We start from the raw sequence: 11249 nt of genomic DNA, 5'->3' as shown, positions 1-11249 counted from the left end.
GTACAAATCCTCATCATTTTTCACCTTGACTATATGTCAATGATCTACTAAGTGTTTTTCCTGTATCAAATTTTTTCTTACTGTTGGTTGCTTCCAAGTATCTGTTGACATGAATGAAAAGTCCAAGGGATAGAGTTTCTGGTCAATTAATAATTAATTAATTTATTAATTAGGCTAGCTGATAATCAATAAATTGATGGTTAATGGTTTCAGTAAACATAGACAAAGTCAAGGAGATCACCGAATGCTTAAATATATTTATAAAAATGGTTGCCACAATAGGTGAAAATCAACCTTGATTGGTGAATAATTATTGAGGGGGTGAACTTTCAAATGAGAGGTCCTCCTTTTGAGAAGTGACTTGATCATGAGATTCAGATGCCTGTAGCAATCCAGACAAAGGAATCTACTCTGTTTGTTTTTCCCCTTCACAAGCTGGGTTACCCTAAATTCTAATAAAGGGTTGCAAGGGCATAGACTTACTATTTCAGAGCTGCAATTCACTTAGATTAGATTCTGTTTATACTCTAAACAGAAGTAAGGTCTTCTTGTTGGAAAAGGTCATGCCCAAAATCCAGGAACATGTTCTCAGAGGATTTAGACAATCTCATCTATCAGTAATGTCCTTCAGAGACTGACTTATAAGAGCTCGGCCCTGAATGAGGAAATAGAGAGAAGTCTTAAACATAATTAAATAATTGGTTATTCATATAATATAAAATAATAATTACTCTCACTGTCAAAGTGATTTCCCTTAAGTACAGATATGGGCCATACCATTACACTACTTAAGAAACTCCATTGGTTCCCTATTGCATCTAGGACAAAATAAAAATGACTCTTTTGAAGTAGTTTTTGTAGTATTCTTTTCAAGCCCTTCACAAATTGTCTGCAATTTATCTTCGTCATTTATATACCTTTTTTCCTTCCTGCATTCTAAGGTCCAGTTAAATTGGTCTTTTCTATGTTCTAACATGGCCTCCAATCTACTGTTTCTTTGCCTTGAAGTGGTTGTTTTCTATGCCTGTAGTTTGATCCTTCCTCAGTCCAATCTCACAGAATCTTCTAATTTCCTCTAAATGTAGTTTAAACAGCACCTTCTATAGAAAGTTTTTTCTGTTCTTCCCCCAACTGCTAATGCTCTCCCTAACACTGTATTTATTTAGATGCTGTTTGTATGTGTGTGTGTGTGGGGGGGTATGTGTCTATTCTTTCTTATCTCTCCAGCACCTATTACCCTTTCCATAAAAAAATTATCCTGTATTTATTTAGTTTCTTGCATATACTTATAAATATATACATGCTATTTTCTATCTATTAATTTATAAATTCCTTGAGGACAGCTACTGTTTCATTTTTATTTTTTTACTCAATGCCTAAAACTGTCTGGCGCATAGTAGGTGGTAAATAAATTTGATTGATTGATAGAATTGATCCAAAGGATATGTGTTCTCATCAATAAAAGCATTCCATCCAAAAGTGCAGATCACAATTATTAATACTTTTCTATCCTTACTTAAGATTCTTTCTCGAATCTTCTTATGTATTTTATCCTTGAGGTTCATCCATTGTGTTGGCATCTTCCTAACATTCTCTTGCCTGCATCTCCATCAATGGAACTACTATGATTTCCTAACATCTAATTAGCAGATTTTTTCTAATTATATTTTTTTGATATCATCACATAAATGATTACACTGTTTAAGTGCCTTTTTTGGAATCTGTTGTATCTCACTTTAGCCTACCATGCATCTCTCCTTTGCCCTTTTGTATGATCTTCTGCTTCTAGTGACTATGATCATCCCTGCCTCATAGGTGTATACAAGATCTAATGTATACTGGTGGAATTTTCCAAAGGCAATCTAATGCACTCCTTTCCCTTCATTCTATTCTGGGCTCTTGATAACCTATGTAATTTTTCTATTGATCATAAAAACTAAATAGGTTTCTGAGCAAGATGGTGAATGGTTAGCTTCTACCTTTTTAAAATTTTGTATATTGAACTGAAATTGATGGGTGTTCTAACACACGTTGATAAGGGTCTTGATATTTACTTACTAATCATCATCATCATAGCATTTACGTAATGCTTTAAGTTTCACAGCATGCTCTAATACGTTAACTCATTTCATTCTCATAGTAACTGTGAGAGGTAAGGTTATTATTCTTATTTCCATTTTAAGATGAGACAATAATGGCTGAGGAACTTGAACACTGGTCTTCCTGACTTTAAGATAAGGATTCTTTCCACTGCACTACCAGGAACAATAATTTCTATTGAATTGAATGCTGAATCTGCACCAAAACAAGATATTTCCAAGGAGACAAGGATATCTGTTTTGTGGTTAGATACTTTCTCTCATCCTAGTGAAGGTCTGAGAAAATTCTCTTTATCTTTTTTAAAGAAATGGACATGTTTAGTATTTGAGGAATTCTAGTTTTTTTTTTTTCTGTATCTTCAGCTGAAAGTCTAGGAAAAATGATTAAGATCCAGTTTTTGACCAAGGACAGGAGAATTTTCTCACTGGAATAAACTTTCACTATCCTTAGTCATGGATTCTTTCCCTAGGAGAGGAAATTCTGCTTAGTGGAAATCTACAACTCAGTAGTTTTGGTGGAAGATATTTTTCTCAAACAGGTTTTGAGTATTCAGGTAAGAAGAACCGTAGGAAGGTGTAGGAAACCTCATAGAAGTTGAATTTGATTCCTAGAACATACTGTCAGGCATTTTTTTTTCTCTGTCTTGTTTAAATGTCTTCATATATAGATTGTCTCCCCAAATTTAATATTGGCTCCTTGAGGATAGGAATTCTTTTTTTAATTTGATTCACTGATACTTTTTAATATCTACAATATAGCAAATGTTTAATATTGATTGATTCATTGGAACTTAGAGTTTAGAGTTGAAAGGAACATTATAAGTCATATGATCAATCCTCTTATTTTAAAGGTTAAAAAAATCCCAAAGCTCATTGATTAGTTCCAAGTCATATAAGTAGAAAGGGAAGATTCTTTCTTCCTACTTCTGTCATTGCAGGGAAATCAGCTTAAGGTGCTTACAGTCCTAATAAAGCTGTTTAGTTTAGATGATTTTTTTTCATCTAGATAATGTTTTTCAATGCCTTATATGCCCTTCAGCCCATTTTATTTACCTTCCATGACACACAACATTGGTATTATTTTGGCCCCTTTAGATTTTTATAGCGTGAATGATATAAAGATTTGGAAGTAGATTAAGCTCAGAGTTGTTCTGTGCTCATTGAGAACTGTCTTTTTGAAGTTCTGCTTTTCTTTTGTCTCTTTTTTCTCCCTTTTACTGTATTCTCACATTTTGTAACAGCAAAAAAGTTGGAGACAGTTGTTGAAAGAGTAAAGGGAATAGAAGAAGAAGAAAAAGGGGAAAAGCATCCTTCTTAGAACATATTCCGAAGAAAGAAATAGGAAAGCATATATAGATATCAATATAGTTATAGAGATAGAGAAAAAAATAACAAAGGTTAATAGAATATATGTATAGAGAGGCAAGTTTCCTGTGCATTTTATTCTGTGCATTTAAAAGCATAATTTGAAAAAGGTGCTCACAGGCTCCATGAAATCTATGTCAGAGGGATCTGTGACCCCCCAAAAATAACAAAAACAAGTACAAAACTCCAGCTCCAGAACACAATACCTGTTAGTCTACCTTGTGATCTTATTTTGAGAATGTGAAGAACTTCATGCAAATTTTCCCTTCTTCCAATTAGGGAAAAACATATTACCTGTTGGCTGGTTGATTTACCCTTCAGGCTTATCTCCCTTTCCAAGTCTTATGGATTCTGGCTCCTTTCCTTTCCGGCAGTTGGTTGGCTCTAGGCAGGAGCCAAGTCTTGATCTGGGAATGAATCCAGGACTATGGGGCAGTCAGGAGGCGAAAATGAGATGTGAAATTGAGACTGGGGCTCTCTTAGGGAATCTGGGATGTCTGATGACCTTATACATGCAAACCATTTGTTTAGTTGCTAATTCAGATTGTCGGCACCATGAATAGGACAATCCTTCCATTTGTTCTCTGGGATGTCCAGATATAATATCAAAAACATTTATGTTTAGCTCTTTATTCAATAGGAAAAGTAGTAGAATCAAGTAGGTAATGTTAAAGATATTGAAAACATCAATGTTTTCTTCATGTACATTTGAGAAGAAAATATTTTCCATCTGTTAATTCTTTTTTTTTTAGGTTTTTGCAAGGCAAATGGGGTTAAGTGGCTTGCCCAAGGTCACACAGCTAGGTAATTATTAAGTGTTTGAGACTGGATTTGAACCCAGGTACTCCTGACTCCAGGGCTGGTGCTTTATCCACTGTTCCACCTAGCCACCCCAGTTAATTCTTTTTTTTAAAAAGTATTTTTATTTATTTATTTTTCCAACAACATGCATGCAACAAGTTTTGAGTTTTACATTTACATTGCTAAGTTTTGAGTTTTACATTTTTCTCATTCCCTTCTCTCTCCCCCTGACAGAGAGAAATCTAATATAGGCTCTACCTGGGTAAATACTATCTTGTCAAATCCAAATAGAAGGAAAAAATTAGAGAGAAAAAAATGATATAATACATGATAACTTTTAAAAATTGAAGATAGCAAGCTTCAGTATACATTTAAACTCCACATTTTCCCTCTTTGGACATGGAAGGTATTTTTCATTCATCAAGTTTTTTAGAATTGTTTTTGATTATTGTACTGCTGAAATGAACAAGTCCACATAGCTGATCATCACCCAGTGTTGTTAGTGTGTATAATGCTCTTCTGATTCTGCTCATTTGACTCAGTTCATGTAAGTCCTTCCAGGTTTTTCTGAAATCCCATGCCTCATGATTTCTTATAGAACAACAATGTTCTATCACATTCATATGCCACAATCTATTCAACCATTCTCTAATTGATAGGCATTCCCTTAATTTCCAATTCTTTACTACCATGAAAAGAGCTGCTATGAATAGTATTGTACATGTGAGTTTTTTTACCCTTTTTTTTGGTGTTCTCTATGGGATGTAGTGTTGTTGGATCAAAGGACATACACAATTTTATTGCCCTTTGGCCATAATTCCAAATTGCTCATATCACAACTCCAGCAACAATACATTAGTGTCCCAGTTTTTCCACATTCCCTCCAACATTGATCATTTCCCTTTTTAGTCATATTGGCCAATCTGAGAGGTGTGAGGAAGCATTTCAGAGTTGTTTTAATTTGCATTTCCCTAATCAATAATGATTTAGAACAATTTTCATATTATATAGATACTTAATTTTTTTCACATGAGAATTACCTTTCCTTATCTTTTGACCATCTATCAATTGGGAAATGACTTGTTTTCTTATAAATTTGACTTAGTTCTCTATATATTTTAGAAATGAGTCCTTTATCAGAAATACTAGTTGTACCATCTGTTAATATATAAAAACTCTTTTCAGGCTTACTGGATTCATACTTTTTTCAAAACTCTTTGATTACTCAGGAAATTGAATGTGTATGTAAAGCTTACACAAAGAAATATTCACCAGTGCAAGGATTTCTGAGTGAAAATGTCATAGGATAATAGAATCCAAACTGAATGAGAGATAGAATGGCCCAGGGTAGAGTCCAAACTCTAGAATTAGAGAATTTGGGTTCAGAATCCCTCAGTATAAGTTTGGGCTTGCACCACTCACTTGTAGTCAATGGGAACTAGATTAAAATTCTTTTATAAAAGTTGTGTGATACTACTTAGTAGAGAAATGCAAATTAAAGCATCTCTGAGGTACCACCTCACACCTCTCAGACTGGCCAATATGACCTGAAAGGACAGTGAGCAATGTTGGAAGGGATGTGGGAAACCTGGGACACTAACACATTGTTGGTGGAGCTGTGAACTCATCCAACCTTTCTGGAGAACAATTTGGAATTTCACCCAAAGGGCAATAAAAATGTGCATAACCTTTGATCGAGAAATATCACTACTGGGTTTATACCCTGAAGAGATGATGAAAAAAGGGTAAAAACATCACTTGTACAAAAATATTCATAGCAGCCTTGTTTGTGGTGGCAAAGAAATGGAAATTAAGTGAATGTCTATCAGTTGGGGAATGGCTTAATAAACTGTGGTATATGTATGACATGGAACACTATTGTTCTATTGGAAACCAGGAGGGATGGGAATTCAGGGAAGCATGGAAGGATTTGCATGAACTGATGCTGAGCGAGATGAGCAGAACCAGAACATTGTACACCCTAATAGAAACATGGGAGTGATGATCAACCTTAATGGACTTGCTCATTTATCAGGCACAATTTGGGGTTCTCTGCAATGAAGAATACCATTGGGTATCCAGAGAAAGAATTGTGGAGTTTTAACAAAGACCAAAGACTATCAACTTTAATTAAAAAACACCCAGTTATCTTACTATGTAATTTTGCTATCTCTTATACTTTATTTTTTTTTTCCTTAAGGATATGATTTCTCTCTCATCACATTTAACTTAGATCAATGTATACTATGGAAACAATGTAAAGACTAAAAGACTGCCTTCTGTAGGGGGTGGGAGAGAGAAGCAAGAATAGGGGAAAAAATTGTAAAATTCAAAATAAATGAAATCTTTCTTTTATTTATTTTTTATCTCCTAAAAAAATATGGAACGCTTCACGAATTTGCGTGTCATCCTTGTGCAGGGGCCATGCTAATCTTCTCTGTATCGTTCCAATTTTAGTATATGTGCTGCCGAAGTGAGCACAAAATCTTTCTTTTATAAATGAAAAACTTAATGTGATAATAGTCTCTGAATCTCAGTTTTATCAACTATAAAATGAAGAAATCTTAGGCACATCAAGTCCACCACTCATTTTACAAATGATACAATTGTGACTCAGAGAATGAAATGTCTTAAATGATATCACAAAGTAAGCAAAGGGTGGGAGGCAGGATTTTACCCATATCTTCCTGAATTTAAATACAGTGCCCTTCCTAGCACTTTTAAGAAGTTTGATCATCTTTTTAAAGCCATTATTCTTCCAGATTTGGTCTATAGGTTAGAGTGGTGGGGAACAGAAGGGGAAGGGACTAAGCATTTATATGGTGCCCAGCATAATGTTGGGTGTTTTTATTTTGTTTATTTGTTTTACTGTCTCATTAGGTCCTCACAACAATCCTATGAGGTGGATGCTATTATTCAGTTGAAGAAACTGAAATAAACAGGTTAAGTGATTTGCCTAGGTCACACAGGTTGGTAAATATATGATTGAATTTGAACTCAGATCTTCCTGTCTCTATCTACTATACCACCTAGCTAATGAGATGCGGAACACTATAGTTTATGAATAATTAAGAATAGTATTCAGGAGACAATGAGAGGCTTGTAGTTGGTAGGTTATAATGCATAACAAATAATACTGAAGAAGAACCCTATTAAGGGATCTCATCAAAGAAATGACCAATGAAAAAGATGTGCTTGTTAAACTGAAGAAGGTACTAGTTTCAATCATTGGTGTCCTCAAGACATAGAGGGAGCTTCATGTACATTGGATAGTGGGATGGCCCTGGAGTGTGGATGAAATGGGTTGAAATCTAGTCTCTCACTCTAGCTATATGATCCTATATTAACCTCTGATTTCTACATTTCAGGGAATATTCATCTCCCAGAGTTATTGTAAGGACCAGGTGAGTTATTTGTAAAAGTACTTTGTAAAACTTAATGCACTATATAAATGTTTACTTTTATAAGAAGATAATAAGGGAGGATCTCTGTACATATTAGAGTACACACTATTGTAAACTTGTGGGAGAAAATGGACAAGAATTGCAAAGAATGAGAAGGCATGGATGCATTGCCAGATGTGATTCTATGAGAACCACCCACAATGGTGAGAACATAGAGCTTTTGAGTATTTCCAGCTCCCATCATACCTAGCACATAGTAGAGTAGTCATTCTTAATAATTTTTTTTGAATTTATGTGATTCTTATTAAAACATTCTATAAAGATGAAATGAATTTTAAGATATTTTGAAAAGTTGTAAGTACAGTATATCTATAAGCATTATTAAAACAGAGTGGAGGCAATTTTTTTTTGTGGCTGTGATTCTATAGCTACTTAGAGATGATGGGCTTGATATCTTTTACATAAGAAGTCTTGTTTTCCTATGTAAAACAGATAATTTAAAAACACTGACCGAGAGAGGAGCAAAAACTTCTTAAATAAACAGGATTTTCATGATTCTAATTATCTGTCAGAACAAGAAAAAAACTTATTACTGTGATAAAAATGCAACAGCTCTTCAATAAACATGTTTTCTCAGAGGACTAACTTTTTCCAATACACTTTCCTTCCTATTCTCCTCAATGTCTTGGATAAGGTCAATATAACACTCATTGGCTGAGGGGAGAATGACCAAGGTTACAAACCATGATATTTTAATAAGACAGTGTTTCAGAGAGACAGCACAGGCTAATGTTTTAGATTTAGCTAGCTTCAGACTCAAATAAAAGGGGTTCACATTCTGCCTCTGATATTTATTGGCTATATGACCCATGGAAAATCATTTAACCTTTCAATATTTTCAGGCAAATTTCTAAGACTATAAATGCTTCAGAGTGTTTGGAGATCAGTATTGAAATAAAAAGCTTCTTGTAAGATAAAAATTACACATCCAGGCCACAAAAGAAAATCAAAGAAAAAAAAAACACCAACAAAAACCTACCTAATATTTTGTTTCTGTGGAATTTGATCTCTTTCAACTATAGCTATGCATTGAAAAGTGTGATTTTCTCGGGGGCGGCTAGGTGGCATAGTGGATAAAAGCACTGGCCTTGGAGTCAGGAGTACCTGGGTTCAAATCCGGTCTCAGACACTTAATAATTACCTAGCCGTGTGGCCTTGGGCAAGCCACTTAACCCTGTTTGCCTTGCAAAAAAAAAAAAAAAAAGAAAAGTGTGATTTTCTGTACAAATTTATTTGTGGACTATAATTCTAATCTGCAGATTGGTGACTGGTCAATATAAATCTTCTGAAGAAAGCACTCTTCAGGCTTTTGCAGAGAATAATAATTTGCATTGGAGTCACTGGAGCAAATCAATACTTTGAGAACCTGCTTCTGTTTGGAAATCTGAGAATGTTTAGGGCCAACATGTAGTCATTTTTCCCCTTTGAAAGGTAATAAAACTATATTACCACTTCACTAATAAATCTTTATATGATTCTTTTCGTTTCTTTTTTTCTGAGTTTTTATTTATAGCTTTTGTTTGTGTCCAAATATATTCTCCCTCCTAAATTCCCCCAAAGATATACCATGTAACAAAAATTAAGAAAGGGGGAAATCAATTAAGTAAAGCTAACAAACATAACTGAATTTGCCAGAATATCCAGACTTCCATAGTTCCTAACTCTCTTAGTCTAATTCTTTGAAGCACAACAAGAGACTTTAAATTGTCATCTGTAATCAAAAGGAAAGGAAGGAAAATCTCAATCAGAAGCCAAGGCCAAAATTTGGAGATAAAATCAGAATATTTCACCCTCTGAAATTTAACATAACATGAATTAGGTTTTATAAAACCAATATAGTTAATTGTGGGTCTATAATGAAATCTTTCCTTTGCTCTATATCAGATTTCCTCTCTTCCTCTAAGAGAGAAGTTGGAAACTTTTTTTACTGTCAAAGATGGAAACATACATTTACACATATATACCTATATTTACATATATGTATATGAACATATATATATACATAAACACACATAAAACATCATCAAAATTATCAACTTAAAAATTATATATTTGTTCAATATTTAACTAATTCACCCTTACAAAGCTTCTATATTTCGAGTCCTGTCCATGGTTGCCATGGTAGTGCCAGACGTTCCCTGATTTGTTCTAAGAGAACATCACCTTGGATATTAGACCTTTTCTGATTCCCTGTTACTGCCCTCCCTTGAAAACTATCTTTGGATTTAATTACTTTACATATATTTATATTTATTCACTTTATACCTGTGCTGTTTATAATTGTATATATACTTGTTTTCTTTCCATTAAAATAGAAAGTCTTTGGGTAGATGATTTATTTCACTCATTGCACTTGTGCCCATGGTACCTAACACAATCTGAAGACAGAGTAGACACTTAATAAATACTTGTTGATTTATTGATATGCAGAAATAATTCTCCTTTAGAGAGTATTTGTACATGTTTTGTTAATGAAACTAGAGTATATCTCAATATCCCCTTGGAAGAAAATAATCTGTCAAATGAATCGAAATCTTGGAATCTGTGACACATTAGTGGCAAATGAAAGTCAAAGCAAAGCAACTTCACTTGTGTGAAGTTTAGAAAAGGGAGAACTGTTCAGTAAATAATTTATCACTGTATGCATTATCATCCAGAGTATAGGCTATACTGATTCCTTAATATGAGTAGACTTTCCCACTTATCAACTTTTTTATAGCAAACAGGGAGATATTTCAACTTATTTTAGCTTGATATTATCTCTTAAGATCATTCAATTCTCTTTATACTGAGTCTGAGTATATTCAGTCAACCAACATTCTGATTGTAATTTAGTTTCCTCCTGTGAAGATAATGTACAGACCTATTGACACCAGCTTTCTGTTACATTTTCTCCATGTAAATGAACAAAATGCCAGGCTAACTCCAAACCAATCTTTTGTGAATTTACCAGTTAGGTTCACCCAGAGCCAGGCCATCATCCCTGAAGGAATTAATAAAAGAGAATTTCAAAGATGCGAATCTATGAAATACATGTTGGTCAGTCCAAGGTGAGACAAACACTCAGTATTCCATTTTCTCAGAATCCAGTCTCTTTGTCCTTCTGTCATTCTTTGCAATAACAACATGGAGAGTATGCTAAAATCCCAGATTCCTCTCTGAAGATTTAGATTTCCAGACTTAAAATCAAAAAAGAATAGGGGCAATGAGAGAGTTTGTTCAAACAAGAGATGATAGAATTTCTGCTGGGAATATTTGGAGGGAAATTAAAACCACCCTAGAGGAAACTAGGGATAGATTACTGGGTCTGATGTCAGTAAGACTTGATTTTAAATCCTGCCTCAGATACTTAGTAACTATGTGACCCTGGAAAGTTAAATCATTATCATCATCATCATCATCATCAGAACTAGCACTTTATAAATATTATCTTATTTTACCTTCAAAAACATCTTGGGAGCTAGGTACTATTTTCCTAATTTTACAGATGAGGAAACTGAGACAAATAGGATTTAAATGA

At 34.1% G+C, this 11249-nt stretch overlaps 1 non-coding gene across 1 annotated transcript; it reads right to left on the bottom strand.

Moving 5' to 3' along the window:
- Window positions 1-6639: 6639 nt before the first annotated feature.
- LOC141523190 (U6 spliceosomal RNA) lies at window positions 6640-6746 on the bottom strand. Its single transcript, XR_012478383.1, has one exon. It is a non-coding gene; the product is annotated as a U6 spliceosomal RNA (small nuclear RNA).
- Between the last annotated feature and the right edge of the window lie 4503 nt (window positions 6747-11249).

Source organism: Macrotis lagotis, chromosome 4, assembly GCF_037893015.1.
Source record: "Macrotis lagotis isolate mMagLag1 chromosome 4, bilby.v1.9.chrom.fasta, whole genome shotgun sequence".
Taxonomy (NCBI): Eukaryota; Metazoa; Chordata; class Mammalia; order Peramelemorphia; family Peramelidae; genus Macrotis; species Macrotis lagotis.
The sequence above is the reverse complement of the archived record's forward strand: the minus strand, read 5'-3'. Positions and strand labels throughout refer to the sequence as shown.